This window comes from Macaca nemestrina, chromosome 3, assembly GCF_043159975.1.
Source record: "Macaca nemestrina isolate mMacNem1 chromosome 3, mMacNem.hap1, whole genome shotgun sequence".
Taxonomy (NCBI): Eukaryota; Metazoa; Chordata; class Mammalia; order Primates; family Cercopithecidae; genus Macaca; species Macaca nemestrina.
Window position 1 is genome coordinate 40,375,037 of NC_092127.1, and position 7,236 is coordinate 40,382,272.

A 7,236-nucleotide genomic window follows, 5' to 3' on the forward strand; every position below is an offset into this window, starting at 1 on the left:
AAGTGTCCCATTGTTTTCACAGTTTTTACTTTGCATCCATTACTTCTGTAATAGTCTCTTTGATTTTAAACAAACAAAACCACTCAGGTTATTTTTATGCAATTGAGTTTACTATAAGAATACCTATGGAAGTTATTAAATCTTTAGAAAAGCCAGTTACAAGAATCATGTTAAGTCAGGCCTCACCAAAACCAAAATCAAGGTGCACTAAAAATCATGATGAAGCTCTAACCAGAAAATTGTAACAGAGAAACTTTGATGTGGGGGGAGGAAGTGATTACTAGCTAAAGTTAAAATGTGGAATTTGGCTTAGCTGTGAAATTTAATGATGCATATTCTCCTTATTGATAATTGAATTTTATTTTAAAGCTAAAAGTATTTTTATTTACATACTGAAAAAAGCGGAAAATGCACAACTTTTTAAAAAAGGAAAAAATTACACAAGTTGAATATAAGCATGATTACAAGTCATCAGCCTGCTCCTTTTTAAAACATAATCAGGATAAAAATTTGGCTAGATTTCAACCACTGCTATTCCAAAAACATTAGGAGCAAAATCATGGAGTTATAATGAAAGGCACTTCCAAATTAAATATAAGATTTCTTAATGAGTGTTGTGTAATCACTATTCCAAGTAGTAAATATATTTATAAGAGAAAATTAATAATGTCACAATTACTTTATAAAAATATAAAAGTTGTTCTGATTATGACAGCTTGGGACAGGATGTGGAAATTCACTTTTCGTTTAATAAAATGTGATTGTTCTTGTTTCGGGTTTTCTACATTTGACTCCTTGATTTTTAGCAAACTGAAGTAAGGCTACTGAATGTCTTTTAGAGGTGTGATCCTACATTAAGTTCAGTAACAATATTTCACTCTAGAGCTGTAGAAGACAGTATAAGGTCATGGAAAAGAAGCCTTCACTTTTCAATAGTCAGTTTCTGTATAAAAATTGGCACTTGGTGCTCATCAAAGAACAAGAAATATTGGATATGCTCTAAATGTCCATTGTGTTTTTGAGCCAACTACCTGATGGAAGCCATCACTTATATGCAAATGAACTGTCAATGGCTTGCCACAGTTGGCAATCACTGGACTGTGAAGGGTATGTCTTAATAAAAACTGAAGCTCTTCACAGACTTTGATTTACTGGAAATAAAATAGAAAAGTCCTCTGAGACTACAAAGGACACTTGTTTCAGATAAAACATCTAGACAGTAGCAATATATTTAGGGCTTTTATTATAGCAAAACTGCAAATTAGAATGGAGTGGTGAGAAAGTTCCTGTGACCCAGCTGAATTCTAAAACACTGCTTCTGACTAGAGTAATATGATCTTTAAAATAGCTAAGCCAAATTAAATAAAAGTGCATTAAGGAAAAAAACAGAAACAATGCAAGGTCAAGATTCAGGTTTGTTACATCTTTTAAATTGTCTATGACTTACATATTACGTCTTCTTATAAATCTATCTTTTTCTTAATCAATGCAACCATTAGAATAGTTGAAAGCCAGACTTCTCTGGTCCTGTAACATGGATTTCTTCTCACAATATTCAAATTTAAGAGGATTTTTCTTGCCTATTCATTACTTTCCCCAACTTCCATCCCAAGCACAAACACAATTGAAATACGGAATTCTGTGTAACTATTAATATTTTTATTGTTTTATTAATAATAATATATTTGTAAAATGCTTTTGAGTTGGCAGTGTACTTGTGCACCAATATGAAGCAGCTTGAATATGTAGTTTCCATTTTTATACTAACTACTTTCTCCCAAAGCACAGTATGTTCACAGATGTACATCAGTCAGTGTAGGTTAAAGGCATTAAACAGCAATCCTAATAATCCCATTGCTCACTTTACATTCTAGTGTGAATAGGAATAGGCAGGGACTCTGTTCCATTTTTTAAATTTTTTTTTTCAGACGGAGTTTCCCTCTTGTTGCCCAAGCTGGAGTTCAATGGCCCGATCTCGGCTCACCACAACTTCTGCATCCCATGTTCAAGCGATTCTCCTGCCTCAGCCTCCCAAGTAGCTGGGATTACAGGCATGCGCCACCATGCCCAGTTAATTTTGTATTTTTAATAGAGATGGGGTTTCTCCATGTTGGTCAGGCTGGTCTCGAAATCCCGACCTCAGGTGATCTGTCCCCCTACCTTGGCCTCCCAAAGTGCTGGGATACAGGCATGAGCCACGGCGCCTGGCCTTAGTTCCATTCTTCAGGGCCAGCACTGCAGCCTTTGCACTCAGGCAACAGACAGAAAAGAGAGAGTGTGGAGAAAGCTGACTTTCTTAACCACTTCAATCTGAATTTGGAACTTGTTACTTCTACTCACATTCTAGTGGAGAGAACTTGTCAGCTGGTTCCCTCTAAATTATAGAAGTCTAGGAGATGTGGTCTAGCTTTGTATCAAAGAAGAGAATGTGCCAATTTCTGCCAAAGAAAATGAGTTTAATTCCTCATTGGTTTAGGAAACAAGAAATATTTCAAATAGCTTCACTTAGGCTGTCATAAATCTGATTTAAAATTTTTAGTATAAAAATATCCAAACAATCCAACTTTTCCTAGTTTCTTCTAGTTTCTTCCTAGTTTCTTCGATATTTTGATAATAATTCCCTTGCACAATTCATCAGAAATACTGAAAACTGCTAGCATCAATGTAAAGAAAACATATATATATATACACATTTTTTCAAAGTATCGATAGATACTTTTCCGTCTGGAATGAAGAACTTTGGGTTTTATTTTTGTTTAGCTTTTTTCTGTTATTCAAATACAAATTATATAAAGTAAATAATTTTCAGTAATATGCTGATAATAATAATTTTTCTTATGAAACAACAACAACAATTTTCAGTTTGGGAAATAGGCTATCAGAAACCAATACTTCAAGAACAGTGGAAAGGGACACAAAATGATATCATCTCCAGATTTTTCTATGTAAATGATCAAGAAAAGAAAGGCCAACAAAATTGTGATAAGGCATGACCGTCTTACACCTCAGAAGTAATTCTTAACTTTATTCCAATAGGTTGAACAATTAAAAAATCTCTCTCTCTCTTCCCTCTTTTTTATGACTTGGAAACAAGTCAGGGGAAGGAAAAAGAGAAAACTAAAAGAAACAAAAATTCTAAATAGATTTGCTAAAAGTTTTGAACAAATGTGCTAGTTTAAATCTGTTGTCTTCAAGATTGCAAGATCTTTCTGGAATAAATCCTTAAACTTCCAAGATTTGGGATCGTTAAACAAATTTCATATAAGATATTTTTAAATTTGTGTGTCTCCTGATTTTTTTGAGAAGTCTGCATATTTTGCTAATTTTCCACATTGTAAAACATGTATTTTCAATATAATAATGATAATAGTACACCAAACACTGTTCAGCCTTCCTCGTCCCCACAGACAACTTTGCTTTAGAGCTTGGTTATATAGGGATAAAGGGCAAGCACAGAGCATTCATCCTACTGGTATACTGCCTGGTAGGGGCCAGGTTCTGAAGTCAGCAGCTGTGGGGTGGTTTTCTGATTCAGTTTCCTGATTTTGGCAAGTGAGTTCTGGGGTAATACAAGGAGTAATTCATGGAACGCCCCTTGCAATCTGTTTCTTCTGCAATCGCAACAATTTTGAGTTGCCTATGTGTCTTAATAAATATCTTTCTGATTAATATAGCTAGTGTTACCCTGTCTTCTCTAACTGAGAATCCTGACTCATAAGTTATCTTTCCTTCCTTCCTTCCTTCCTTCCTTCCTTCCTTCCTTCCTTCCTTCCTTCCTTCCTACCTTCCCTCCTTCCTTCCTTCCTTCCCTCCTTCCTTCCTTCCTTCCTACCTTCCTTCCTTCCTTCCTCCTTCCTTCCTCCCTTTTTTCCTTCCTTTCCTCACTTCATCTTTTCCTCCATTATTATTAAATAATGCTAGTCAATAAAGGCTCTACTAATCAAAATATATTTAAAAGTTAAGGTGCAGTTTTCAAAATGAAGACTTTTGATGTACTCCATAAGCATATGCCAGATATTTGATATCCCAGTATGTTACATTGTTCCAAGCAATCCTAGCTCCACTTTTCCTCTGCATATTACTGCAGCTTCATCTTACTGGAAAGAATATTTGATATCCTAAATAGCATTCCTATAAGTGATTCTCTGTATAAGAACAGGCAGAGATATCAAAAATGTAATTTTATATTTGATAGCAGGATGATTATTTATTTATTTATTTATTTATTTATTTTTGAGAGAGTCTCGCTCTGTCACCCAGGCTGGAGTGCAGTGGCACGATCTTGGCTCACTACAAGCTCCACCTCCCGGGTTCACGCCATTCTCCAGCAGGATGATAATTTTATAAAACTCCAGAGACTTGACAGTTGCTTATAATTCACAAAAATGAAGAGATGCAATAGGAAGATATTTATCAATTTAATCTCTCTGAATTTTGACAACATGTATATTAAAAGCTAAAATATTTGTAAATTTAGTACAATTTCAATGATAATGCAGTTATTCTGGAAGAAACATCTCTCATATAATTATATGACTAACAGAAGAAATATCAGGACTTTGTAATGAGTGAAATATGATTATAACAAAAATGGATGTTGCCTTATGCTTGTGTAGGTTCTATAGATTTTCATTGTAAACCAAGATACATGGCTAATCTGTAAAAGAGCCTGAAAACATACATCTTTAAAACATCACCAGTTTTTCAATCTCAAATAGGTGATTTTCTTGATAAAAGTGCTTTTTAAAAATAAAATTCTCCTGTACTAAAAGAAAAATACCAATAACAAAAAAAGACTGCGAGGATAAAAATGTGAGTAACTATCTTATAGAGTGGAGTAGCTGCAGTAGGTATTACTTACCTAGTCTAAGGCCCTCATTTTACAAAAGTAAAAGCTGAGATGAATAGGGTAAGTAAAGTCATTCAACAATTTATTGCCTGAGCGAGAACTGGCATTGACTTCTGATTCCCAATTCAGTCTTCTTTATCCTATTTTTATGCCTTCCCAGAAGACAAAGTGAGTGTGTATTAATTAACCAGAAGGATGAAGGATCTACAATGCAAGCTCAAGCTAGGCAGCAACACAAAGAAACTACACACAACCCACATGATGAATGCCTCTTTCTGACTTCTTCAATAGTCTCCCTTCCCATACACAGAAAAATCTCTCTGGTGTTCTTGCTTACATCTCCCTTTTCCTTGTGCTTTAAAATAGATTAGATAATTTGATCAATTAAGTTGGTTCAAGGTGCTAATGAATCCTCATGGCTTCATGTATCACCTTGTTTGCATTTTAACAAGGCCTGTCAACTCATCATGTATGACTAATGATAAGAGCTTTAGACATCTCACATCTTGTGCAACCCAGTTCAGGGGCATCCTGGTAATCTTCATGTCATATGAATTGACTGCTAATTTCATAGAATTATAAAAGCCTCCCTATATATAACTTTTATTTTGTGTGTTTGTTATGACTTTTTTTAAGTGAGCTTCCTTCCTAGTACGCATCTTGTAACTACACGATTACATCAATACATTACATTATTTCAGGTTTTATCTAGGGAAAATATTTGTTTAATTTTGCATCCCAGGTTAGCTAGCACAGAATCTCTGCATTAAACAGCCACAAATAATTACATTTTTAGAAACACCTCATGTTTCCTTTAGAAGATAATTTACCAATTCTTCTCAACTCTTTTTGCAAAATATTTCTGGATTTGTCCCCCCCCCTTTTTTCTTTCTCATTCCAGTATTCATTCTGTTAGTCCAGGTCCTTCTAAGTCTAGACTACTTGATATGTCTCAGAATTGTCTCAGATATAAATATCCTCATTCCTTAATTCATCTAGCATTGTATGGCCCTCCTACTCAAATCTGTTCTATAATCTCTCAATTATGACTGTCTAGACCCTTAGCTGAAGTTCAAATCTTCATGCTTATATCCTGTGCTGCTTACAATGTATCTCCACCTTATTGATCAAACGGCTGACCACCCCAAAAAAGCCATATTCCTGACTTAGTTCATAGCATCAACCCTTCCCTCCCATTTTTTTTCTCTTTGTCTCCTGAAAGTTTAGCTGGTCTTTCTAGGCAACCAGTCCTAGAGCCACCTCCAAAGCTTTCCCAGAAAACTCAGTCATCTTCAGTGCTTTCATTTCCCTTCTGCCAGTGTGAATTTGTCTACACCATTTATTTTTGTTATTAAAGCTATGTTGCACTTATTTGCACTGATCTCACTTTGCTTCACAAGCATTACTTTTAACTCACCAGAAAAAGAAAAGAACAGTTCCTGAGAACAACAATTATACCACATGCTTAACACTAGTGTAAGTTTTTCAGAAATTCTTATTAAGATCATTTAAACTAGACTAGTTTACAAAGCAGAGTAGGCTAGCAAGGGTATTATAAAGAAGCAAAAGGCTTTAGTTTTTTTTTATACTACAGCAAATTCTAGAAAACACATAGATAGTAACAGGTCATAAAAAGGCTAATCAAAAATATAGCATCTAAATTGAGATCATTGTGAGTGTAAAAGGAGTACCAAAAGGAACTAAAATTATGTATTTATTTTTCAACAAGCTAGTTTTATTATACTGGTGAACCTATACAATAGTCACATCCAAAAACATTACAAAAATACAATTTTTTTAAATAACATACATCTATAGGCCTTAATATAATATAGAAAAATGTTTTCATTGAATATTTAAACATTAAAAATTATATAAACAGAATACTTATTCTTGGTATTATAAGGGAAAAAAGTGGATATGTTTTCCCCACTCATCACAAGGTTTATGGCATACACCCTTATAACAAAAGAAAGATTAACAGGAGGAAAGCATAACACAATCATGTAATCAAAGTTTTATGTGACATGGAAGCCTTCAGAAATGAAGATCCAAAGACCCAGGGAAAACAGCATTTTTATGGTTAGTCTGAGGAAAGAAGTTGATAGCGTGAGGAAGCATGATTAGACAAAGGGGGTTATGATCTAATCATGATAATAACCTGGCGAGAACTCAGCAAGGCCTGCTTGTTCCGATCCTCCTTGGCTTCGCTTTGTAGCACTCCTCTCCCCTGGTACAGGGCGGCAACCCTCTGGAGTGATAACCTTTCGACCGACTTTCAGGAGACGTAGGTCAGAGAATTCCTTCATGGCCAGGCTTCACACAGAAAGGCGAGGGAAGGTCAGAGTGAACTTCTTTCTTCTGTGACTTCTGTCAATGTGCTGTAT